This window comes from Pezoporus flaviventris, unplaced genomic scaffold (genome assembly GCF_033815535.1).
Source record: "Pezoporus flaviventris isolate CSIRO_AGI_PZ_B2104156 unplaced genomic scaffold, CSIRO_AGI_Pfla_v1 ptg000031l, whole genome shotgun sequence".
Taxonomy (NCBI): Eukaryota; Metazoa; Chordata; class Aves; order Psittaciformes; family Psittacidae; genus Pezoporus; species Pezoporus flaviventris.
Window position 1 is genome coordinate 10,880,288 of NW_026892579.1, and position 27,910 is coordinate 10,908,197.

The following is a 27,910-nucleotide window of genomic DNA, read 5'->3' on the forward strand; positions in this document are numbered from 1 at the left end:
GTCGCTAAGGTTGGTGTAGCTGCTGTGTTTGGAGTTGGAGTAGCTGCATTGTCTGTTGCTTTGCCATCAGATCCAAAGACATCTTTTTCCTTTTGAAGGTGCTGGATAGTGTTGAACAGGGCTCTGTAAGCATAGGCCAAGCCCCAGCACGCTGCCATGATTTGTCCCTCTCTGGTATGACCAGGATGATAACACACCTCATTTAAGTGTTTTATTAATTTTTCTGGATTTTGCACTTGTTCAGTGGTGAAGTTCCAAAGCACTGGAGGGGTCCACTGGCCTAGATACTTGCCCATACTACCCCACACACCCTGCCACTCATGACTGCCCAACCTCGTGGAAAATCTCATGATCCTCTTATATAGTCGTCTAACCCTAGACAAGACACAAATCCGACTCTGCTTAACTTTCGAGATCAGACAAAATGGTCATGGGTAAAACACACTCTGTATGTGTACCAACATGTTGATACCCATCACAATCAGCAGGCAGGTCTCAATGGCCCAAAGGCCATTCAAAACCTTCAGAACTCTCAAATGATGCTGTAAACAGTGGGGGGGGGGGACTGGGAATGTAAAGGAATGTCTCCTTCATAGGTTGACCACCTAAGGAGGGGAAAAATTATGAGTAATTGCTAAGCGCTTCTGTTATATACCTCCCAAAGTATAGAGGTGATGACCACACTGGGAACGCAAGCCAGACCAGTTTCATGATCAATGAGTCTATTGTATTACAAGTCATTACCATAAAGTACAATGAAACAAGAACCTTAGCCCAAGGCCCCCAGCCGATAAACACTAGCACAGCAAATACTGGCTGTTAGTAAGGTATGACATGCTGAAACTCCAAGATCAAGAGCAACAACTTTGAGAGACAATAAATCAGCATTGTGAGGAGCGGCTATTAATCTGAAAAAATCAATGCTTATCACAAATACGATTAGACACACTCCAGTCATATCTGTCATTATCTCAACCCTTCGTGACCCACATTGGGTGCCAGAAAGAACTGTCATGGCTTAAGGCCAGCCAACAACCCAGAATCACACAGCTCCTGGCTCACTCCTCCTGACTCCTTCTCTCCCCCCCCTGCTCAATGAGCAGTGGGGAGGAGAATCAAAAGAATGTAACTCCCACGGATTAAGATAAGAACAGTCCAGGTTAACCAGTAAGGTATAACACAAACCACTACTGCTACCACCAATAATAATAATAATAATAATGATAAGGGAAATAACGAGGGAAGAGAATACAACAACTCACCACATGCCAACCGATACCCAGCCTGACCCGAGCAGTGATCTAGCCCTTCCAGGTAACTGCCCCCAGTTTATATACATGATATGCTGTGGTATGGAATACTTCTTTGGCTAGTTTGAGTCAGGTGTCCTGTCTCTGCTTCCTCACGGCTTCCCTTTCCTACCTCACAGAGCATGAGACTCAGAAAAGTCCTTGGTCAGAGCAAACATTACTGAGCAGTAACTAAAAACATTGGTGTTATCAGCACTGTTCCCAGGCTGAAAGTCAAAAGCACAGCACTGCACCAGCTACTAAGAAGGAGAAAAATTACTGCTACTGCTGAACCCAGGACAAAAAGCATTCTTACTTTAAATACCCCTTTGTTTTTGTTTTTTTTTTACTGTACAAAAGAAAGAGGTAACCCCATTTCATAAACAGATGCTTAGACAGTAATATACAGTAGCTTTTTAAACTGTCCTACTATGCTAGTCTGTTAAAATATTCTTAGCCACTAAGCTTGTCAATGATAAGATTGTCTTTTTCTTTTTTTTTTTTTTTGCTTTTAGGTGTGATGGGTTTTTTGTGTGTTGTTAGTTTGGTAGGGTGTTTTATTTTTTCCGCCTGACAGTCACAGTTTATCTTTTCAGTAAATGCATTTTCTCTTTTGGAAAAATGACAAGGAATACATTCCTCATACTTAATGGCTGTTATCATTTCAGTTTTACAGATGATTGATTTTCTTATAAATATCCTCAAGGGTGATCTTTGCTGTTAGTGTCTGCCTCATGCTCATCTTAGAATCATAGAATCATAAGGGTTGGAAAGGACCTTAAGACCATCTAGTTCCAACCCCCCTGCCATGGGCAGGGACACCTTATGCTAAATCATATCACTCAAGGCCTCGTCCAACCTGGTCTTGAACACTGCCGGGGATGGAGCATTCACAACCTCCCTGGGCAACCTATTCCAGTGCCTCACCACCCTCACAGGAAAGAACTTCCTTCTTATATCCAACCTAAACTTCCCCCGTTTAAGTTTTAACCCGTTACCCCTTGTCCTGTCACTACAGTCTCTAATGAAGAGTCCCTCCCCAGCATCCTTATAGTCCCCCTTCAAATACTGGAAGGCTGCTATGAGATCTTCACACAGCCTTCTCTTCTCCAGGCTGAACAGCCCCAACTTTCTCAGCCTGTCTTCATATGGGAGGTGCTCCAGTCTCCTGATCATCCTCGTGGCCCTTCTCTGGACTTGTTCCAACAGTTCCATGTCCTTTTTATGTGGAGGACACCAGAACTGCACACAATACTCCAGGTGAGGTCTCACAAGAGCAGAGTAGAGGGGCAGGATCACCTCCTTTGACCTGCTGGTCATGCTCCTTTTGATGCAGCCCAGGATACGGTTGGCTTTCTGGGCTGCAAGCACACACTGCTGGCTCATGTTCATTTTCTCATCAACCAACACCCCAAGTCCTTCTCCGCAGGACCCGCGGATGGATCTCATCAGGTTCCATGGACTTGTGTGCGTTCAGATTTTTAAGGTGGTCTCAAACCAGTTCCTCTCCTACAGTGGGCCTAGGGTCTTCATTCTCACAGCCCCTGCGTCTGCCTTCCAAGACTTGGGTGGTTTGGTCAGAGCCTTTGCCAGTGAAGGCCAAGGGAAAGAAGTCATTGAGAACCTTAGCCTTCTCCAAATCCTGTGTAGCCAGTTCTCCTGAGAGCTTCCTGAGGGGGCCTACATTCTCCCTAGTCTGTTTTTTATTTGCTATGTACCTGTAGAATCCATTCCTGTTACCTTTAATACCTCTAGCTAAGTTTAATTCTAACTGAGCCTTAGCTTTCCTAACCTGGTCCCTAGCTTCTCGGACAACATCCCTGTACTCTTCCCAGGCCACCTGTCCTTGCTTCCACTTATTATAAGCCTCTTTTTTCAATTGAATTTTCCTCAGGAGCTCCTTATCTATCCAAGGAGGTCTCCTGGCCCTCCTGCTGCACTTCCTTCTGGTTGGGATGCAACACTCCTGAGCTTGCAGCAGGTGATACTTGAATATCAACCAAGAGTCTTGGGCCCCTCTGCCCTCTAGGGCTGTATCCCATGGAACCTTCCCAAGCAGGTTCCTGAAGAAGCCAAAGTCTGCTCTTTTGAAGTCCAGGGCAGTGAGCTTGCTGCATGCTCTTCTCACTGTCCTGAGGATCTCAAATTCGAGCATCTCATGATCGCTGCATCCAAGGCTGCCCTGGAGAGTCACATTTCCAACGAGCCCTTCCCTGTTGGTGAGCAAGAGGTCAAGCATGGCACCTCTCCTTGTCAGCTCCTCTATTATTTGCAGAAGGAAGTTGTCTTCTACACAATCGAGGAACCTCCTGGATTGCTTATGCCGGGCCGTACCATCCTTCCAACAGATGTCAGGGTGGTTGAAGTCACCCATGAGAACAAAGGCCTGCAAGCGTGAGTCTTTTCCTATCTGTCTATGGAGTGCTTCATCCGCAGGTTCTCCTTGATCAGGCAGTCTGTAACAGATCCCCACAGTAACATCTCCCATAGCTATATTCCCTTTAACCTGACCCACAAACTCTCTGTGGACTGCTCAGCTGTCCCCAGACAGAGTTCCTTACTCTCTAGCCTATCCCTATCATAAAGGGCAACTCCCCCTCCCTGCCTGCCAGGCCTGCCCTTCCTAAAGGGCCTGTAACCTTCCATTCCAACACTCCAGTCATAGGAGCCATCCAACCATGTTTCTGTGATGCCTATTATATCATACCCCCGTAGACGTGCACACATCTCTAATTCCTCTTGTTTGTTCCCCATGCTACGGGCATTTGTATAGAGGCATCTGAGCCAAGCTCCAGCTGAAGCTGGCTCATTGGCTGGAGCAGCTGGGATATCTCTACATTGCTCCAAGCATTTATTATAGGTTCTGGCAACTGACTGGGTGTGTTGGAATGGAATGATGCTCCCCTCCCTCAACACATCTAGTTTAAAGCCTCCTTGACCAGTCTGGCAAGCCTCCTACCAAAACTGCTCTTTCCCTTCTTTATCAGACCAGCTCCACCAGCCCCCACTAGACCTGGCCTACAAGCTTGGGTCCCGTGTTCAAGACACCCAAACCCCTGACTATGACACCACCCTTTTAACCAGTTATTAACCTGGCTAATCCTCCTAGCTTTTTTTAGGTCCTCCCCTGCACCCTGGAGAATTGATGAAAAGACCACCTGAGCTCCAGAGCCCCTAACCACCTCCCCCAGGGCTCTGTAGTCCCTCTTTATGTTCCCCAGGCCACTCTTATTTATATCCCTGGCACCCACATGTATCACCAGAAGTGGGTAATAGTCCATGGGACTTACTAGAGCAGGCAGCCTCTCTGCCACATCCCTGATCCGTGCCCCCAGTAGGCAACACACCTCCCTTGAGACGGGGTCAGGCCGACAGACGAGTGCTTCTGTCCCTTTCAGTGTAGAGTCCCCTACTACTATGACCCACCGCTTTTTCCTAGCAGCACCAGTAGAGATCTTCTTTAGCAGTGCATCAGCCAGCTGTTTCTGGCTCGAGTGCGCTTCCTCATTAGCCCCCTGCAGGACAGCAAAGCTGTTCTGCATGGGGACAGGGGATTTAGGGGGAAGCCCCTTGCTTTTGGTTGTCCTTTTCCTTCTTTTTTTTTGTTGTTTTTTTTTGTCACTAATTCCCAGCTTCCCGGGTTAATGGCCTCCTTCTTCCCTTCATGAGGTAGAGGTGAAGCTCGAGGCCCCTGCACAGTTTGGGCGTGGAGCAAGCATTCCTGCTTCCTCTCAGCTTCCCTGACATCTCGCAGCCTATTACCAGCATCCCGCAGCTCAGCCACCTGCTGCAGGAGGACCTCCACCAGGGAGCACCGAGTGCAGCCCTGCCCATTGTGCACCCTCCCCTCACCAGACCAGGGCAGGCACTCTCTACACCCTGAGCTCTGCACTGCAGCCTCCCCTCTCATCAACTCTGTCTGGGTGCCTACGCTGGCCACCGCCGGGGCAGCCAGAGCAGAGCTCCCAGACCGTGCCCTGATCATACCACGAGTGCTCACCATCCCTCTCGAACTACCGCGCAAACTGCCTCCACCAACTCTGTTCACCACGCTCCTGGTCGCTCGCACTCCCTGGGGCAGGTTTTTACCCAGTCAGGGTTGGTACCACTGCTTCAGGCTCCGCCCCCTGTGAGTCCCTGCTCGCGTCAGCTGAGCTGCCGGCTCCTGGGCAGGTTCTGTCCAGGAATTGAGGCTCCCTCGGTGGCTCTTGTCGCTATGAGTTGAGGCTCCTGGACACTGATCTCCCCCCAGCTCCGGTGTTGAAGGCGTCCTCTCTCTCATCTTCTAAATCTGGACATAGTTTGTACACATTTCCAGTGTCTTCACTGGGATGAGTATTTTTACCTACTTAGATAAAATATTCAGCTTGTTTCTGAAAATATTTTGAAGGAGGTGATTTATATTTTTGAGCTATGAAAAAAAAAGTTATTCCCTAGGTTTATTCATTATTTTAGCAATAGAAGGGTGAGATAGAAAAGGGCTGGGAAATCTCTTCAGACAGAGCGAAAGGTTACGTATTAGAACTTATTTTTCTTCTCGCATAAAGACATGTTCTTTACAATTTGCATTTTGTTTCTAGTGAATACTTTTCCAGTACATTTAGGAATGTGAGACAAGGGGGCACAAAATCACAAAATGGAATACAGAAACCTTTAGAATTAGTTTTAAGTAATGTTAAGTTTGATGGCTTTGTAACAGTAGCAATGGAAAATTGCTGAGGTGCATGATACATAGAGAAAAAAAATAGAGTACAGCTAGGGAACATACTGAGAATTCTCACAAGATAAATCGTTATAGTTGACATAGTTTTAAGAAAAACAGTAGAAGAACAGGACACAGGGATAAGGAGTATCTGGGTGTCCTGGATGGGCTACAGTTAAACTAACTGAAAAGTAGGAGGATAGGAGGATTATTATGTCTCTGGTGCTAACAAACCAATTAGAATGGTATGAGCAACTACTGCGCGTGCTTCAAAGGCTGCCAGAAGTGGTGAAGATTGTTGGAAGGAGTAAACAACCCTCAGAGACCACAATTCTGTATGCATGCGGGGAACTTTCTGGAAAATTATGTAATCCATACGTAGCCTCATAAATATGTATGTATGCCCAGTGGCTATAAAAGGATGGCTTGTGTGGCACCTGGGGGACACATGTTAGGAGGAGCTACCCCCTGTGTCTCCCGGCACCGCAATAAAGACTACCTGCTTGTCAGCTTGAAAACTTTGTTGGCGAGTTTGTTCCTGGAGTTTTCTCTGAATCAAATGTGAAATTATGGAAAAATCTGTCATGTAATTTTAACTTAAAAATCAAAAATTATGTTAGTTTGCTTAAATATTAAAAACGGAAAGCATGTTGAAAACATCATTTCTGCTTGTGAGAAGATTTTAAATGCAAAACCCCAAGCATTTCAAGCTTACAAAACTGGTTACATTTGTATTAGTTCAATTTTCAGAGAAAAACGACTGTCATACTTAGTAGCAGATACTTATATTTTGTTTTAAAAGCTTTCCTGTAAAATACAAAATAAAATTTGATCTTTATAGAATATGGAGAAATGCCTAGAGGTGTGGGTAAATTTGAAATTCCAAATTAAATTTGAGTGTTTTTTTTTTTTTAATATAAATGGAGATATATAGAATATGTATTTATGGTTAAAACCTATATACAGATGTCAGAAGGATCCCTCTAGACTGCTGATCTATGGCAGTATAATAAGAGATACTATAGAGCTATAGTAAAAGACATTGTATCCTGGACCTGAAAGAGCTATTCACTGAGGATAGTTCCTTTGAAGTCACTGTGTAGATCTGGTCTCAGAAGTGTTTTCTTTCTGGCATTATTCTATTGGTAAGAATGCGAAAGCGACTAAGATGGCAATGACCATATAGAGTCTATATCTTGCAGTGTAAGAAGGGGGAACAGGAGAAAAAAGAATTCCAAAAGCAAAATTCAAGCAGTAAGAGAACCAGCGTAGAAGTTTCTATGGAAAATATGTGGGATAAAAGTGCTTAGAACAACTGGGAATACTTTAAACAATATCAAGGACATAAGCACAAACTATTTAAGCTGTATAAAGCTAGGATGGTCATGATAGATCAGCTGAACTTTATTGTGAAATCCTGCAAAATGGAAAAGTAAATGAAATGTAAATATAAAATGAAAGTTTAAGTTGGAGACATGATGTCCTGGGTTCAGCAGTAGCAGTGATTATTCTTCTTTTTTAGCAGCTGGTGCAGTACTGCGTTTTTCACTTTCAGCCTGGGAACAGTGCTGATAACACCGGTGTTTTTAGTTACTGCTCAGTAGTGTTTGCTCTGACCAAGGACTTTCTGAGTCTCACGCTCTGCAAGGTAGGAAAGGGAAGCCGTGAGGAAGCAGAGACAGGACACCTGACCCAAACTAGCCAAAGAAGTATTCCATACCACAGCACATCATGTATATAAACTGGGGGCCGTTACCTGGAAGGGCTAGATCACTGCTCGGGTCAGGCTGGGTATCGGTCGGCGGGTGGTGCGTTGTTGTGTTCTCTTCCCTTGTTATTTCTCTTATCATTATTATTATTGGTGGTAGCAGTAGTGGTTTGTGTTATACCTTCGTTACTGGACTGTTCTCATCTTAATCCATGGGAGTCACATTCTTTCGATTCTCCTCCCCATCTCTCTGGGAGCAGGGAGGAGGGAAGAAAGGTGGGGAGTGAGAGCGGCTGCATGGCTGAGTTATGGCTGGACTTAAACAGCTGACTAAGTAAAAGAATTGCGTAAACTTTGTTAAGTCGTAATGAATTGTGAGCAAAATATATTTAAAACTACAGGTAAAGCATGTGAAACCTTTTCCTAACTCTAACAAATGTTGCAAAAGTGTGTATCCATGTGTACATTCTGTTAAAAGAGCAAAAATCAGGATGTTGGTATGAGTTCTGAGAACAGTGCCCAGTGACATTGGTCAGACAGATAAATGTTGTTTGCACCTGCCCTGGGTGTAGGCTACAAGGTTTTTGTCGTGGGGGCTCCATGCACTGAAGCAGAAATTTTCTTACAGCCTGTGGAAGTTGTAGAAGAGATTCTAGTGGGGCAGGTGTTTCCTTGCAGCGTACAGAGAGCCTCATGCTGGAGCAGGGGAAAAGTCTGAAAAGGAGCTGCAGAGAGGAACTGTCATGGGCTGACTGCAACTCCTGATGCTCTACCTCCTCTGTACCACTTGGGTTTAAGGCAGGAGGAAGTGGAGTCAGGAAGGAAGGACTAAAGTTGAGCCTTGGAGGGGGGAGTGTGGGAAAGGTAGTTTAGTTTCTGTCTTTGTTTCTTACTATCCTACTCTATTTCAGTTGTCAATAAAGGAAATAAATTTTCCCCAAGTTGAATCTGTTTTGCTTGTGATGGTTTTATTTAATCTCTGTGTCTTTCTGTCTACCCACAATCTTTTCCATCCTATTTTTTTCCCCTGTCCTTTTGAAAAGGTGAATGAGAGAGAGGCAGGGTGGGCATCTGCCTGCTTGCAAAGGTGTTACCACAGCACCATTTCACCTGTTCTAAATTTCCTTCATACCTGATAGATCAAGATGACTAAATGATTTTATGGTCTTAAGACTTTTGTGTTGGAAGAATAAATTTTACCTGCTTTTCTAAATATGTTAAAATCTTTTTCATGGGCAATTGTAGTACATAATTTGCTTCCACAATGTTTTATTTAACTTCTTTGATACCCTTTAAAATGGCAAAAAAAATGGCAGAGTTTACATAGTGTTATGTCAATTGGAACGATTTACTATAATAAGAGCATAATATAATAAGGGGACAAAATGTATTCAGATCAAATCAAAGGAGAGCAAGGAAAATAGGATCTAGATATGAAACCACTCCTTTCTCCTTGTTCTCATGATGTTATGTTATTAATAATTTCTGATGCCATACCTCAGAAATCAAAGCAGAGTTCAGACAACTTTGTTACTTGTGGTGGCTATATTCAATCTAGTAGAACAATTTATTCTGAAACATATTACCCTGAGCATTTTGTCTGTTCAAGATACTTTTTTTATTATTGGGGTGTAGGGGTGGGGGTGGGGGTGGAGGTACTGAGCACCAATAAAGAACAAGAAAACTAATTAATGAAAGTTCAAACATGTACAAGGAAAATGCAAATCCTCTGTCATGTTAGCACTAGAGTCTCACTACATTCAGTTAGGGAAGTGTGAAATCCCATAATGTTCATTTTAAAAGCTACCTTTTGACAGCTTATTGAAGAGAGATTACTTTTAAGGGAACTGGTCCCCATGGAGGGTGAATGATTGAATTTTATGATGGACTGAAATATGAGATGGGAGTTAACCATCTCTAACCTCCATGGACTTCTTACAGTGGAACTACTATGTCAAAATATGGTCAGGTTGGAAGGAGCTTAGAGCAACCTGGTCTAGTGAAGGGTGTCCCTGCCAATGGCAGTGGGGCTGGAACTAGATGATCTTTAAGGTCCTTTCCAATCCAAACCATTATATGATGCCTTACTTTATATAAAAGTTAAAGGAAAATATTTCAGATCTTGTTTTGTGTTACTCAAGTAAGTCTAGTGAATCTGAAGTGATATGAAAGCTGTTCTTTCTTCTTTTTCTGTTAAAGAATGCATTCTTAAAAGTAAAACTGCATGTATTTGGTCTGGCTAAGATGGAGTTAATGTTCCCCACAGCAGCCCTCATAGTTCTGTGCTTTGTATTGGTAGCTAGAAAGGTGTGATCACACACGAGCATTTTGGCTGCTGTTGAACAGTGCTCACATGGCATCAAGCCTGTCTCTCAACATCCTCCCCTCACCAGTAGGCTGCAGATGGGCAATATCTTGGAAGGACACATAGCCAGGACAGATGACCCAAACTGACCAAAGGGATATTCTGTACCGTATGATGTCTGATGAGCAATAAAAGCTAACAGAAGGGAGGAGAAAGGCCTGTGGGGGCATTCACTAATTACAATGTTTGTCTTCTGGAGCAACCACTACATGTACTAAAGCCCCACTTCCTGGGAAGTGGTTGGACATTGCTTGCTAATGGGTAGTAGAGAATAAATCTTTTGTTTTCCTTTGATTCCATGTGCAGCCTTTGCTTTTGTTTCATCTTAAACCCCAGGTTTTTTTCCTTCCCTGATTTTCTGCCATCCATGTCCTGCTGAGAAGGGGGTGATAGAGAGGCTTGGTGAGTACGTGACATCCAACCAATATCAACCCACCACACCACATTTTAACTCTTTTGAAATATTTCTTAATGTGTTTTGCCCTTATCATACTTAATGGTGGGCGTAAACACAGCTGATCATTTTACAGCCAAGCACATAGTGTCTGGAGAAGAAATAAAAAATAAAATAAAGGCAATTATTTTCTAGAACTGCTGCAGCAAATGTACCAAAACAGGTCAGAAAGTCACCTCGTCCACCTGCTTCCAGTCTGTTAAGACTGTAGATAAAGCATTGATCTATGTGTTTGTGTAATTACTTCAATTCAGATAACTGAGTGCCCTAAAAAGAGGTTTTAAATTGGTGAATTTAAAAATTCAGTTTGACAACCTTATTTCTGCTGTGGGCAAGGGCAGTTTAAGTCATAGCAGAGATAAGGGATGAAAAACCTCTTGAATTGACTTGACATAAGCGATAAGTGCATCTGCCTGAATGTTCTTTTTGACTCCATCATCATTGAGAAAGCTTTGATCGCTATAAAGGTGGGCTCACTGAATGAGAATAAATACTTATCAATATTTATTTATCATGAAAAGACACAACAGTATGCCATGACAGACAAAAAAATCTCAAAAATGTTAGGCATATAAAGAAGCACAGAAGAAATATTTCTTGACAATAGCAGTAGCAGATATTTCTTATTCTAGTCCTTGTTTATTTTTAAACAAAATCAAAAAGGATATATTTTATGAAGGCTGTGGCCTCTTCCCTTCTGGAAATGCTAAGAAGAAAATACTGTTGGCAGTATTCAAAAAACTAGCAGTCTCTTCCTGTTTCTCTAGAAGTTAGTCATCGTAATAATGCAACCACTGTGGCTTTTTTTGATTTTATTTTAATGCAGTAGGGTATGTCTCTCCCTCTGATTGTTCCAGAATTGCATTAAAGATTATACTATATTCTGACAATAAGGTTTGTAAGGGTAGCTCATGTTAGCCAGAGAAAGCATATTCAATCAACATAAATTTATGCTTCAATCTAAAACTTGAAGGGAGAGAGAACAGGGTCATAATTCTGACATAGAGTGTTGAATACAAATTAATGGCCCAGTCTAAGTCAAGGAGTCTTATTACATGAAACACACAAGAATTTCTGGCCAGATATTTGTAAGAAATGTAAATTCTTTATTTATATTTATACAGTATATTTCACATTCTTCCAGTTTAACACTATCTCTGTGATCATGCATAGCATTTTTAATAACTTTTCCATAGTTTGTGTGTAAGTTTAAATGCAGCATGTATCAAAATTGTGTTGAAGGCAGCAAATACTAATACCATAGTCCATTAGTTAGGGGTTTGGTCTTTTTTTTCCCATTTCTATACATTTCTTAACATTCCTAGGGCAATAAAGGTATAGTAAATGCTTTGCTTATGAAAATCTCTTTTAGGCTTTCTTAGACACTATGAAAGTGCATTTATTTACAAGTGTACCTATGGGCACTGTACATATACTTTTTTTAAATCTACAGAATAAAAGCTGTATTTGAGAAATGCTGAGTTATCATCTAGTTAGATGCACAATAGCCTGAAATATTTTTCTACTTTTAAAGGCAATGTTTAGGCTTCCTTTTAATCTCAGCAGTCTGGGATGTGAAGGTTGGGGGGCAGGCTTTGCTGCCATGGCTGTGAAGGAGTGGAGTTCAGGACCCTAAGGGAGGGAAAAAGGCAAATAGAAGAAAAAATCTTAGCCTTTTCAGGAATCCCATGGAATGATTGAAGACTAGAATAAAGCAAATGTCAGTCCTATCTTCAAGAAAAGCAAAAAGGGGGATCTGGGGAGCTACAGGCTGGTCAGCTGAAATTCAGATCCTGGGGTTGTGATGGAAGAAATAATTCTGGGTTGTTTTTTTTCCAGACATCAAAAAGGTGATTTGAAATAGTCAGCATGTATTTATGAAGGAGAAATCTTGCTTGACTAACCTAATGGACTTCTACAATTAGATTAAATTGCTATCTTAGTAGGTGAAGGGAGAGCAACATTTGTTATCTTTTTGTCAGCAAGACTTTTAACACTACAGTGTCACCAGCTTGTCTGGTAAGCTGCGAGGATGTTCTGGACTTCTGTGATACTAAAGGACAGTCATGATAACCTTCTCAGGGTCTCCTGCTCTTCTTGCTGTTACTCCTTATGATCAAGGAAATTGCAATTTGAATGAATGACATCCAATTGTTATATACCTTTGCTTTTGCATTGTTTTGTGGACATTCTACTAGTATGCAATAAAAGAGTGTGAAAAAAAATTATGGCTTTAATTTTCCTAGTTTGCCAGGAGATGAAGAAGAAGGAAAAAAAGATGGTAGGGAAATGTACATTGGTATCAGAACTAATAGTCATAGAATGGTTTGAGTTGGAAGGAACCTTAAAGATAATTTAGTTCCAACCCCACTGCCATAGGCAAGGACACCTTCCGCTAAATCCGGCTGCTCAAAGCCCCATCCATCCTGGCTTTGAATACTTTCAGGGATGGGGCAGACACAGCTTTCCTGGGCATACTGTCTGCTTGGAGTTTTGGCTAACTTTCTGTCAGTTCTCCACTTGTCGTTTTTGGTTGGTTTTTTTTTTGTTTTTTTTTTACTGCATCTAGCTGATATATTCAACTACCTATAGATTTCATATGACTTACTATCCACAAGGGTTATCTATCTACAGCCTCAAAACAGATCTGTCTTGCTTTTTAATGAGGTTTTATAACTAAATTACCTCTCTGAAGTATTTAAAGAGGGGAAACCAGTTGAATTTTACATTCTGCATTTCATTCAGAAATCATTCAGTTCTCTCCAGAAACAGGCAACTGAAACTGTAGTTTCAACCACCATGTTAAGATATGTCATTGTTTCTTGGAAGCTTTGCACTCTTATATTGTGGCAGAACACAATATATTCTAATATTCCTAATAAGAATAAAATTATTTTTCCCCATAAACCTGTAAATTTCTAGGAGTCATTTGTTGTGCTACAAGAGAGACATTGAGGTTCTGAAGTAGGTCCAAAGGAAAACAAAGGTGGTGAAGTCCTGTGAGGAGCAGCTGAGGGAATTGGGGTTGTTTAGCCTAGAGAAAAGGAAGCTTAGGGAAGACCTTATTGCTCTCTACAATTAGCTGAAAAGAGGCTGTAGCAAAGCAAGTGTTGATGTCTTCTACCAAGTAACAACTGGTAGAACAAAAGAAAATAACATCAAGAGAGAGTTAGGTTGTGTATTAGGAAAAATTTCTTCATTGAAAGGGTTGTCAAGCACTGGAACAAGCTGCCCAGGGCAGTGGTGGAGTCATCATCCTTGGAGGTATTTAACAGATGTGTATATGAGGTGCTTAGGGACATGTTTTAGTGGTGGACTTGGCAGTGCTGGTTTAACAGTTGGACTTGATCTTAAGTATCTTTTCTAATCTAAGTGATGAGTTCAAACACAATGCCACCACTCTCTAAGGTCCTAATGTATGCAGTTTATATTTTGTTCAAACTCATTTCAGATCTTTGCTTATAACTTGGGTTTATTGTTTCATACACCAAATGGTACAGGTAAAGCTTAACCAAGTTTTATATATTCATTTACAATGGGAAACGAAAACATATTCCCTATTCTACCATTGTGTTGTTTGCATGTAAGTGCTAACGAGGAACAAGTGTTTGCCAGTAAATTTGTGTCCTTAATATTTTTCATTGAACAGAAATCCCTTTTCTGTTCAACACCTGCATTTCATGAGGTATTGATACATATCACATTTTCAATAGCCTCATTTTGTTTCTCTCACCATCACTTCCAATCAAGAGAATCCAGTGGAAATTCTATGTGTTGCCTGTAAGACCATCAAGATCAAGAGAATACTTTTATCCCATGCTTTTCCTTTGACAACACTCGCAATCCTCTCTAGTGAATTCTTAATGGGCTATTACTCCTCTTTTCTTGCTTGCCTCTGTGTACATGGTAGGATTTTTTAAAATTGTTTCTTGATTTAATGTGTTTTACGAATTATTTTAGTAATTGCCTTTAAAAAGTGGGTACAGTTTTCTGATTCCATTACATTCAGAGCATGCTCTGGGCATAGTTTTCTCAGCTAAAACTTTGAAGTCTGTTGATATTATTATTTTGGAAAAATTAATTTGAAAATGCTCTTCCAATGTAATAAAAGAATCAATTGTCACTTAAAAGTGTTTCTTTACAATCCGTAGGGTGTTTTTTTTTGAGTGTTTTAAAAAATAAATTTGAGCTGCCTGACCAATTTGGTGGCCTTCTATGATGGGGCTACAGAACTGATGGACAGGGGTAGAGCAGTTGATGTCATCTATCTGGAATTGTGTAAAGTGTTCGACACTGTCCCACATGACACCCTTGTCTCTAAATTGAAGAGACATCAATTTGATGGATGGACCACTCCGTGGATAAAGAACTGGCTGGATGGCCGCACACAAAGAGTTGTCTTCAATGGCTCAATGTCCAGCTGGAGACCAGTAACGAGTGGCGTCCCTCAGGGATCGGTATTGGGACCGGTCTTGTTTAAGGTCTTCGTTGCTGACATGGACAGTGGGATTGAGTGTGCCATCAGCAAGTTTGCCGATGATACCAAGCTGTGTGGTTTGGTTGATACGCTGGAGGGAAGGAATGCCATCCAGAAGGACCTTGACACACTTGTGAGGTGGGCTGATGCCAACCTCATGAAGTTTAACCATGCCAAGTGCTAGGTCCTACACCTGGGTTGGAGCAATCCCAGGCACAGCTACAGGTTGGGCAAAGAAGAGATTCAGAGCAGCCCTGCAGAGAAGGACTTGGGGGCGTTGGTCGATGAGAAAATGAACATGAGCTGGCAGTGTGCGCTTGCTGCCCAGAAAGCCAACTGTATCCTGGGCTGCATCAAAAGGAGTGTGACCAGCAGGTCGAAGGTGATCCTGCCCCTCTACTCTGTTCTTGTGAGACCTCACCTAGAGTATTGTGTGCAGTTCTGGTGTCCTCCACATAAAAAAGACATGGAACTGTTGGAACCAACCCAGAGGAGGGCCACAAGGATGATCAGGGGACTGGAGCACCTCCCATATGAAGATAGGCTGAGAAAGCTGTGTCTGTTCAGCCTGGAGAAGAGAAGGCTGTGTGGAGACCTCATAGCAGCCTTCCAGTATCTGAAGGGCACCTACAGGGATGCTGGCGAGGGACTTTCTGCTGTAAGACAGATTGCATTATGGTGGGAAGAGTTCCATTCAAACATTCCATTAATTAGAGTAATTTGTTATTGTTTTCCTTGCCTTCAGGTTGATGGCAAACATGTAATAAAATACAACAAACAAAAAAATCTTTGACATCTAGTTGCAATATATCTGATAGCTTTGCTGCTGAAAATTGTAATCTAAAACCACCTTTTGCTCAATACCGACACTCTATGGCTATCTTTTCCTTTGACAATTATATCAATTCCATTTGAGTCAGCTCCCCACATGAGAGTCTAGTGCTATTTCAGTAGCTGTGGATTATCTCTGTTTCTTCCCAGTGCTACTCCATAAAGGTACAATCCTCCTACAGGCGCAGGGACATGTCTACCATGCATACGCCTTCATCTCTGGTGCATCTGAGTTGTATCTTCTGCTTCTCCACCGTGGAAGAAGTGCTGTAACAATGTTTTAACAAACTGTCCTAACAATAGCCCTGGATATTTTTCTTTTTCTTTTTTGTTTTTCACCCACGCTTTGATCTTCTCTTTATATATTTTCTTCTTAATAATAAAAACCCAAACAAACCAAACCAAGCAAAAAAAAAAAAAAAAAGCCAAAACAAACAAACAAACAAAAAACAAGAACAAAAAAAAAAACAAAACAACATGTTTTGTTGTTGTCTGTCATCACAAAGTGAAACAGAATACTTGGTGTAATCCACCATTTACTTTGAGACTTTCAGCTGGTTCTCAGAACAAGGTTTTTTGCATTCTAACAGTAAAGATGAATCTTATTTTCCAAGACAGGGAGATTCACAACCTTTTCTGAACATCATTCTTCTGTACAGTTAATACTTTGAACTATGTCTTTAAGCCCATCATGATGTTATTTATTCTCTTCTTATCTGATATCTGCAAAAGGATTTTGTAGATAAAGAAGTATCACAGTATCACAATACTGTAGCTTGCATTACCAGAAAATCCACAGTAAGTTATTAATATTTTAAATTTCATTCCTCCAATTGCCTTTCTTTAAACTAACTTTTTGGACTTCTGAAGGAGATCTTACCTTTTTATGGTGAAGTAGAGGGATTTGGAAATAGATATCCCTGTATATTCTGCTTGGTGTTGGTGCCACTGTCCACCTACACACATTACTGTTTTACAAAAACTCTTTTCCAAGTCCATTGTAAAAGCATCTTCTTAAAACAGTTTTCTCCTTAATAGTAAAGCATATTTCTATATTTCCATTTCCTCATGTCTCCTTTTTACTTCAACAGTAAAGCTTATCATCATCTCACAAAGTTTTCTTGTATTATCTAGATATCCTTTATGACTAATGAAGAGAATTCAGTGATTCAAGAGGATAATATAGCTCATCCAATTTTCATATCAGTCGTAGGCTGATAAATTACCTCTTTAGCGTTACTATATGACTCCAGAAATTGCCTAGCTAAGTAATTCGGGACAGGCAACTAACTTAAACAATTAACACTGAATAAGAAAAAAACAGTTCGTATATATATTGGTAGTAAAATGCTGAAACAAACTCCTCACACAATATGTAAAACCAAGATTTCATGCATAACAGCTGAAAAGGTAAAAAAAAATATTCTACTTAAACCAGGTTTCTTGACAATGGAAATACAATTATCATAAGTGTAATCAAAATGTTGGAGCATACATGTTTGCTTTGCCACGTTAACACAAAAATGATGTTCACTAAATAGATTTTGTAAACAATTATTGTTTTATTCTTTCTAAACAGAGGTAGGCCAGAGGGCAGAACAAACAGACACTAATCCACTAACAGAACCTAATCCATCTCTTGCTTCTTCCTGTGTCTGGTCATCTGGCAGGTTTATATTTGTTTTGTTAGATTCTGTGCATGCTACTACCAAATCAGGCTCACACAGGGTCTGGCTGTCTTTGCCCATATTTACTGTCACAGTGTATGACTTCTGGAATAAGTCATGATTAGACATTCAGAATATTAAGACTGACTGACAAGTTGGCCTGAATAAAGTCACACCACCATTGAGTGCTGCCTTACCAGACATGCTAGAACTTTAATATGAGCTAGAGTCAAAGGCAGTCAAGTGGTATGTCACAATTGAAGTTGCCAATGCATTTTTCTCAATTCCTTTGGCAGCAGAGTGCGGGCCACAGTTCGCTTTTACTTGGAGGGGCGTCCAGTACTCTTGGAACCGACTGCCCCAGGGGTGGAAACACAGACCTACCATCTGCCATGGACTGATCAAGACTGCACTGGAACAGGGGCAATTTCCAGAACACCTGCAATACATTGATGACATTATTGTGTGAGGTGATACAGCAGAAGGAGTCTTTGAAAAAGGGAGGAAAATAATCCAAATCCAGCTGAAAGACAGTTTTGACATAAAATGGAGTAAGGTCAAGGGACCTGCACAGAAGATTCAATTTTGGGGAAAAAAATGGCAAGATAGACGTCGCCAGATCCCCACAGATGTGATCAATAAGATAACAGCAATGTATCCACTAATTAATAAGGAAGAAACTCAAGCTTTCTTGGGTGCTGTGGGGTTCTGGAGAATGTACATCCCAAATTACAGTCTGATTGTAAACCCTCTCTATCACATGGCTCAGAAGAAGAGGGATTTTAAATGGGCCCCTGAGCAACAATAAGCCTTTGAGCAAATTAAACATGAGACAGTTCATGCAGCGGCCCTTGGACCAGTTCAGACCAGGCCAGATGTGAAAAATGTACTCTATACCACAGCCGTGGATAATGGTCCTACCTGGAGGCCCTGGCAGAAAGCTCCAGGGGAGACTCGAAGTAAACCTCGGCTTTTGGAGTCAGGGATACAGAGGATCTGAGGCCAGCTATACCCCAACTGAGAAAAAGATACTGGCAGCCTATGAAGGGGTTCGAGCAGCTTCAGAAGTGATTGGCACTGAAGCACAGCTCCTGGCACCCCAATTGCCCATGCTGGGCTGGATGTTCAAAGGCAGGGTCTCCTCTACACATCATGCAACCAATGCTACATGGAGTAAGTGGGCTGCATTAATTACACAACAAGTTCGAATAGGTAATCCCAGTCATTCAGGAATTCTAGAAGTCATCATGGACTGGCCAGAGGGCAAAGATTTCGGAATGTCACCAGAGGAGGAGGTAATGTGTGCTGAAGAGGCCCCACCATATAATAAACTCTCAGAGAGTGAATATCAATATGCCTTGTTTACTGATGTGTCCTGCTGTACTGTAGGAAAGTGCCAGAGATGGAAGTCAGCTGTATGGAGTCCCCAGTGACAAGTTGCAGAAACTGCTGAAGGAGAGGGTGAATCGAGTCAGTTTGCCGAGGTGAAAGCCATCCAGCTGGCCCTGGACATTGCTGAACGAGAAAAGTGGCCAGTACTTTATCTCTATACTGACTCATGGATGGTGGCAAATGCCCTGTGGGGGTGGTTGAAGCAATGGAAGCAGAGCAACTGGCAACACAAAGGGAAACCCATCTGAGCTGCTGCACTGTGGCAAGATATCGCTGTCTGGATGTAGAACCTGGTGGTGAAGGTACACCATTTATATGCCCATGTACCCAAGAGTCGGGCCACTGAGGAGCACCAGAGCAACCAACAAGTGGATAAAGCTGCTAAGATTGAATTGGCTCAGATGGAATTAGATTGGCAACATAAGGGTGAATTATTTTTAGCCCAGTGGGCCCATGACACCTCAGGCTATCAGGGCAGAGATGCAACATATAGATGGGCTCGAGGTGCGATAGACAGGTGGACTTAACAATGGACACTATTGATATGATATCACACTCCCGCCAACCTGCCAAGGCAAGCACCATGTGCTTACCACGGTGGAAGCAACCACCGATGGCTGGAAACATACTGAATGTGGAACTTTGCTTTTTGCTTCTGCTACCCTGAGCCTACAATACTTCAGAAACTGAGCTCAGCCGATGAGATGAGGATTTCTGGCTTGTTACTGCAGGGGAAGGAGGCGGCAGATGCTCCAGGATACCTTACATGGGTTATATGTCTTGGTTTTAAGACAACATATGGACTGGTAATTCTGAAACAGAATTTTACAGACCTGTTTTTAAAATTCTGAATTCTAACAAAGTTTGAAATTAACAGTTCTATTGCTTTAGAACTTTGACTGTCTTTAGTTACCACCAAGTAAATATGTTAGTATATTTTTCTTTTCTAAATACTGTAACCAGTATGCAAGTTGTTATGAGCTTCATTCATTTAGTACAGTCATTGTAAAATGTTGTTGTGACATAGTTGCAACTATGATTTGGCAAATATAACATTTAAAATATACTGTATGCTTCCTCCAAATCACTTTGCAAAAAGCATCATGGAAACAGACAAGTATGTGGCAGACCAGAAGAAGAAACGGAAACTAATTGTGTGAAATACTATTCAGTAAAGGTTGAGAAGAACATTTGATTTTTAAAGCTAATCAGCAGTGATCTAACAATGGAACAGTCGACTTCAGCTCCTTCTACAGTTAGCCCATATACGAAGCCTGGCACCTCTCAGAAAATAACTCTTAGTTGGCTCAGATTAATTCAAGGGAACTGAATGTGCTGCTAGTTATCCATGCATATGCAATGACCATAATTTGTTTCAAAGCACATGAAAAAATATGAACTGTAAATAATAAAGCAACATAAAAATGTTCAACTGAAGCCTGGTTTCAAAATCAGAGAACTGTTTACCATCACACTTTTAAGCTATGCAACCTGAAAAGGGAGTAAAAATGATGGTGTAAATTCTGCTAACTGTATGTATTAGCTGATGCTCTGTCTGTCACAAGACAGATATAAACAACACCAATCTTTTCCCCACTCCTTTCCTCCTCAGGAATTCAGAATATGTCATTTAGTAATTCGTAGGTACTTACAGTTGCACAGATTAACTTTTCTAGGGCAGCAGTATTTTTCCCTTATGTGAGTATTGATGATTGTATATCAAATGTTAATCCCATATTTTATAGGAACGTGTACTTACAGAAAAAAAACGATTACTCTATATGAAATCAACATGCAACTCTGGGAGAGAACACAATACTCTAATGTTTAATGAACCGACCTTATTATTGAACAAACGCTTTCTACTCTGGCCTCTGGGCACAATCTGATGCTATTTATTATAAACCAAATCCAGATTGCTTTATTTTCTGCTTCAGTGGGTAATTCGTTACTGTGACTAACAAAGGTATGGAGCACAAAATAAAAACTATATATTAAAAGACTTCTCCTCAAATTAAAACATATCATATTTCTCAGAGGTAGAATAATGTAAGCGGCGAGGAGAAGCAGACAGGCCAAACCAATCTGGGTGATAAGCAAACTTCTACTTTATTTGTGACACAGTTCACATATATATAGGAGTGGTATTCAGCCACTACTCCTTGGCACAACAGTATTGGTTAGCCCCACACAGCTTCCTCCACATTCTCCTCCCATGTCCGGTCTCCGGTTACCTGTGGGGGCCACCCCCTGCCTTGCTCGCACAGTCCTCCAGGGCTCTATGGTCCTGCTCTTAGAGTCATTCTGCAACAATTCCCCCCTTTTTCTTTGTGCAAGCAAGGCATTGTGGGTTATTCTGTTCACCTGTTTTATCACACAACTATAAGCAAGTCTAATAGCTACGATGATTAGCCTAACAATGATACATAAGTGCAATACTTTAAACAGCAGTGTTTGACTCAACCTGTAATGCCCCGTGAAGACAACCATCTAGTTATTCTTAGGATATTGCTCATTTACTATTGCTGGGTAAGCTGAGCCAGGGTTCTCAGCTGTGCGTGCATCGAATTAGCATAATCAGAGAGACTCATACAACACATTCCATCAAACTCTTCACATCCATGTCCCTGTTCCAACAACAAAAGGTTCTGCAGTGTTGCATGTCTTAGAGAGTCAACATTAAAACAAATCAGAAATTGTCTTCGAAGTAGAATTGTCTGCTTAGCAACTCAGCAACCCAGTCTGCCTAGTTGAGCCAAGGGCCTGGCTGAAGCACTTACAGTGATTTGGCATGTTATGATTGGATACATGTTTTGAAGACCCTTAGTGACTAACATATAATTGGTTAAACACAGGTGTGAGAACTCAACCTTGAAAGCTTGCCAACAATCCACAGTTCTCATTAACTTGGTGAATTCCAGCCTCTTATCTTGCTTGCTTAAGCTTCTTCGGGCCTCTCATGGCCTTGCTGTATCTTTCAGGACTATTCAAAGTTTATGTACCAATTATGCGTTCTCCCCTGAGAACACTGTCTCCACATCTTCCCCCTTTATGTTTTATATATGGTTTGGGTGACCCTACTTAAGCAGGGGATCTGGGCTAGATTATATCTCCAACATATGCCAACTAGAGGCTGCCTGGGCCTGCCCCTTTTTTCTGCTGTATGGCTCTCTGGTAACAGTCTGTATAGCTCTCTGATCCTTCACATCAAGGTCTGGCATGGCATGTGTCCCCACCGCTCCACGCCTGCTGGGTTGCAGCCAACAGCGGAGCTAAAGGTTCTTCTTGGTGGCAAACACAGAGGCCAACCCAGTCTTGCCCTTGACTGTGGTAGCAGGCATTTGGTCAGCCTCAGTCCTTGCACCTTGTTGTCAATGCACAGTTTCACCTGCTTCATCCAGTAACAAGTCGCTACTACAGCAAGGCACACACAAATTTACATTAGCAGAGTAACTATTACAGGGTGCAGCAGCATGTTGAAGATGCTGATGGCAGCGAGGGACTAGCCAAAGAAATTTCTTACCAGTGGAATTCTCCCACCCTCTTAATTTGTTCTATCACCTGCCTTATAAGACTACCATTGTATTAAAATCTTTCTAGCTTTTGCCTTAGCATTTTCTAGCAGCTACTGCAAATTTCCATACTCTAACATCTCTTTTACAAGTGACAAATCTATACAATACAAGGTGCAGTTTCTTATTAGCAACTAGCTAGTAAATACAGGTGGTTTTATACACAAAATCACAACCTCTAATAATAGCTTTTTTACAAGCGCACATATTCAGGGTGTTACTTTTCATTTGCCCCCAAGTGATGTTTTGCAGTTAATCATTCTTTCTCTTCCTCTATCTCATTCTGCTTGGGGTATTCACAGTCAGCTCCTGTAGCTGAGGCATCAGGTTTTTCCATTCGTCTGTCCAGCTCATGGCAAGGCTTCACAAACTTTGCAGGCAGTCACCATGGACCTGTAGGCAGGAGGACACAAATATACCCCCTCCCCCAGGTTATCAGTTCTTCAGTTCTTGAGAAGTAGACAGGTTAAGTGCAGCATCATTACTCTCTCTCCCCCCCCCTTTTTTTTTTTTTTTAACCCAACAAGAAAAATACACAGAACACTGTCTGCCCTCAGCACACACAAACACACGCGTATGGGATCCCACAAGCACACGCCACACAACTACGATATTTGAAGCACAAAATCCAGACAATCATTACTCCCACTACAGTTCCACGTACAGAACGTGGCACAAGGACCCTGTGGAGACTAACAGCAAACCAGCTCCAAGAAGCATCATTGCAGTGCGAGGTGGCAGGCTCAACCTTACCAGGCGTCTCCGCAGAGGCTCTGCCTCCCCCACATCGCATGAGGCTTGGGCTTTTATACTGACCAAAATGCACACTCATTCTGACACAGGTGGCCAGCCTGTGCTGGAAGAAGTGGCCAGCAGTATCTACAGAGGTCTCCAAGGGTTGATAGAAACCTGGACATACTTATATTTACCAACTTCTAGTACATGAGTATCACAGAGAAACTGTATGGGCTCCCCCTGTCAATTGCAAGAATAAATCATAACATATACAGCTTGAGTGTAAGAGGATTTTAACCCATACGTGGTCACTGTTTGTCAGGCCTCCTTAACTATTTTGAGATCAAGAGCTTCCCACTCTTTAGCCCCCTGCTGTGTAGTAAACACAGGATATGCAGAGATGCCCACTGCAGAAAATTCCCCAGTAATGTTCGCATCCTTGGTTACCCATTGTTACAACTGAGTGTCTCCAGGGCCAGTGAGTCTGAGCAGACCGACCCAGGAGACGAAGAGTCAGGGTCTGGAAGCAGAGGATATAAATCTGGCTCGGATTCAGGGGATTTGGGGGCTGATCCTGGGCCGAACTCAGAGTCTCCGTTGCTCGCAGCTATGTCTTTCTTATCAGATGTCTCTCATTCGGTACGTGGCCATCTGCAGACCTGGCTCCTCCGTAACCGAGTTAAAAATTTCTACTCTAGGGCATAGTGGGTTGGAAAGGCTCGCAGTTCCTTTAAATCTCCCGCTAGCGCATAATCCCTATTTTCTACTGCGTGCTTCAAAGTGGTGCCGCAATCGATCCAGCGCAGAGGCACCGCCCTCTTTCTTTCGGATTCCTTGACATTTATCATACCTTCTAATATACTTTCTCTGTCCTTTTCAAAGTCCCTACTTTCGGAACTGGGGTGGTGGGGGAGCAGGGGGTTACACCTCCTCCGCAGCACCTTCTGATGGAGGGGGAGAAAAGGAAGGGGGGGGGGGAACCTGTGCTCCCGCGAGTTGGGGGAAACGAGTTGTAATCTTCCCCCAGTTTCAACCGACTGGGGACGTCTGTTCCTAGTTTCTCCATTGCTACCGCAGCAGTTTTCTTTTCCGCCTTGTAACTTTTTATGCAGTTTATTACTTCTCTCCGTGGTGTACCGAGTTTCTTTGGCATTTTATCATCATTTAACATTGAGTTAAATAGTTCTTCACCAAACTTTTGCCACTCACTCTCCTCAGAAACTATTAGGATCTATAAAAAATCCCTTAGCTTTCCCTACAGCCACTAGACCTGCTAGCTGCTTTAGAGTCTCAGGCTCAATTCCCCGCTTTTATAAAAAGCACTGTAATAAGTTCAGGGCTCAATTCCCCGCTTTTATAAAAAGCACTATAATAAGTCCAGGGCTACCTCTCGGTCCATTTTCATGGCCTGCCTTTTCCGGATTGTCTTCTTCTGGATCGTCCTGTACCCTCGGTCTCCAGATCGGCCTCCCGATGCAGCAGTGTCTGGTTCGCCCCAGTGGCGAACTCCTTTCGGTTAGTCCAAGCACCCGGGTCCGTCACGCCACTGCAGCAGCATTGCCTGTGCTCCCTGGCCGCTGCCGCTGGCGCCGCTCACTCGCCATTCCGGGTCCCCGTTAACCGGGGCCCTGTATCCGGGTCCCCATTATCCGGGGTCCTGTAATCCGGGGCCCCGTTAACCGGGGCCCTGTAATCCGGGTCCCCGCTAGTCGGGGCCCTGTATTCCGGGTCCCCGCTAGTCGGGGCCCTGTATTCCGGGTCCCCAGTGACCAGGGCCCTGTAGTCCACGTCCCTGTTCGGGCACCATTTGTAAGCGGTGAGGAGAAGCAGACAGGCCAACCTAATCTGGGTGATAAGCAAACTTCTACTTTATTTGTGACGCAGTTCACACATATATAGGAGTGGTATTCAGCCACTAGTCCTTGGCACAACAGTATTGGTTAGCCCCACACGGCTTCCTCCACATTCTCCTCCCATGTCCGGTTTCCGGTTACCTGTGGGGGCCACCCCCTGCCTTGCTCGCACAGTCCTCCAGGGCTCTATGGTCCTGCTCTTAGAGTCATTCTGCAACAGAATAAGAATGCAGTAATAAAGCTATAACTCCCTAAAGTGACTGAAATAAATAACACATAAATGATGCATAAGTAGGTAAGAAGCAGGTGGATTACAGCTATGAATGCAGTGAAGTGAAATCTTAAGATTGGCAATGACTTATTCATGTCTTATATTTGTCCTCTGTGGAATATGGATCAAATAATTCTATAGAGTAATATTCATTTATATACAGCATCTATGAGTACTTTGAAGTTCATTTTTAATGACCGGCAGCATGGAGCTTTCTGCTAGAAGCCCCTTTTGAAGTAATTTTCTTCAAGTCTATGGGAGTGAAGTTCATTTATTTGCAGGCATTCATTTCACTCCTATCTGCTATATATCACAGTTATGTACATAATATGGTTTCTTGGGAGGGGAGGTGGAGGAAGACATACAGAGCATTCCAGTTTTTCATTTTCAGTTGTGCATACACTAAATATTTGCAGGCCGAATGTGAAAAGTTCTTATGTGAGATTTGGGATAGCAATCGGAAAGCATATATTTGTGCTTTAAAAATATGCATTTTTTATGATAAGTAATTTTAGGAACATTAATTTAAATGCATACTACTTCATTTTTGTAAATAACTATCTTTCTACTTGCATAAAGCATAGTACAATAAATTAATCCAAAAGCAACGGTTGGGTGTGCCCTGTATTTAATGCTGTAGTACGTAGTAGAGTACTTACATTATAATACTTCCATATACAAACTGTGTATATATTTAATTATGTATTAAAAAACTGTTTCCTTACCTTTACTGCCAGTTTATTTCTATTCTGAATTTCCAGTTCAGAACAGGTAATGGTGATAGGTGAAATGTCACCTGGAACATGAGTCAGTGGTATGAGAAAGGGACTTCAGATTTGCAAGCCTAAATTTTGGGTAACTGATATTTTTATCTGGGATCATGGATGAAAGGTAGGTGTAGAAGCAGGTAGTTACAGCTATTTAATTTTTTTTTATTTCAAAGATTCTATGGAGAACTCTCATCTAATTTAACTAAGTCATCTACATCTGAACTAACAATGTTAGCCAGTCTTTACAGACAATGAATAGATAGACATTTTTAGGACATGATTCATCTGACTTATTTTAGACATTTACATAAAGTGATTCATGTGTTAGGAATGCCTATTCCCTTCCATTAGCTATACAAAGAAACTGTGATGACTAACTCAAATGTATATGAAAGCAGTGTGGATATATTTTTGGTCTGAGGCCTCCTACTTAATACATCTGTCAAAAAAAAAAAAAAAAAAAATCTTATAAACCAGGCCCAAAGAGTTAAAAAATTCCATACACTCCGTAGATTTTATCTAGAAAAATGAGCAATTTTTTTTTTTGTGCAAAACAGATGACAAAAAATATTGAACACAGTTGCCATGGTTGACATATTGATAAAAGTAACAAAATCAAATCCCTAAGAGAAAAAGAGACAAAACAAGAGAGAATGACAGAGGGATACATGCACTATCCAGATTTTTCAGGTCTATGTTGGACCTATCCTGGCATAGTGCTAGTGTCAAAATGACTCTTCAGACTCTATTCTCCCAGCAGGTTCTGAGTCTGTGTTTGAAAAAACACTTGACTGCAGTAAAAGTTACTCATAACTCTGTTGCCCAGCTCTGCTCTGCAGGTATTTTATCAGAAAAAAAGTTGGAGCATGACCACACTTTTCCCTTCAGACTATGACCTCATATAATCCAAAATATAAGGATGAAAGTGGATATGTGTGCTCAATGCTAGAAAAGGAACTGGGTAGATAAAGGTTCATGTTGGCACTACTTATGCAAACACCCAGGTTATGATATCCTCTTAATGGTTATGCTCCATGTCTTGGTTCAAGGATACACTCTTGGGACACATTTTAATTCTGGGCCAGATGCATGCTGCCTCTGAGTGTTGATCCTGTAACTATCTATGCTGCTATATCCAGCACCTGAGTACCTCTTCAAAAGCCCTGGTATTTTTACAAAACAAAACAGAATCAACCTCCAAAGAAAAACCACAAACAGAAAAGGAGAGGAGAGCAGAGGAGAGGAGACTAGGATTAAGATCTGGGATTAGCCCAGATCAATCACCAGGAAAAAAAGAAAAAAAAGAAAAATCACTTCTGAAAGTAAGTGGAAATTTAAGTCTTTTCAGTGACAGAACCATTTCTTACATGAAGTAATAGTCTTGGTAAAATTCCTTCTTTTTGAAGACATGCTGCACTTCTTTGCCTTTACTTCTGTGAAACACTTTAGAGTATGATACAAAGTAAAGAAAAGCAAACTCAACAACATTAGAACACTAAACTACACATATAGCTTCTCCACATGGGCACAAAGGGTAAGAGACCAAAGGAATCTGATACTGCAGAAACTTCCCTGAAAGAGCTTTGTGAAATACGAACTCACTCCTCTAAACAAGATAACAAGGTTTTACTGAGGGACAATGTCAATAAAGCGAAAGCAACAGCGCTGGGTGCATGACCATAGCCAGAGGCGCAAGTGTTTAGCATTTGTTACAGGTTTATATACTTTCACTATTACATTAGTTACATACATATTCATAATTCCCACATACAGGAGGGGGAGCGCCCTGCTCTGTGGTGATTGTCGGCAGGGGTCTTGAGGATG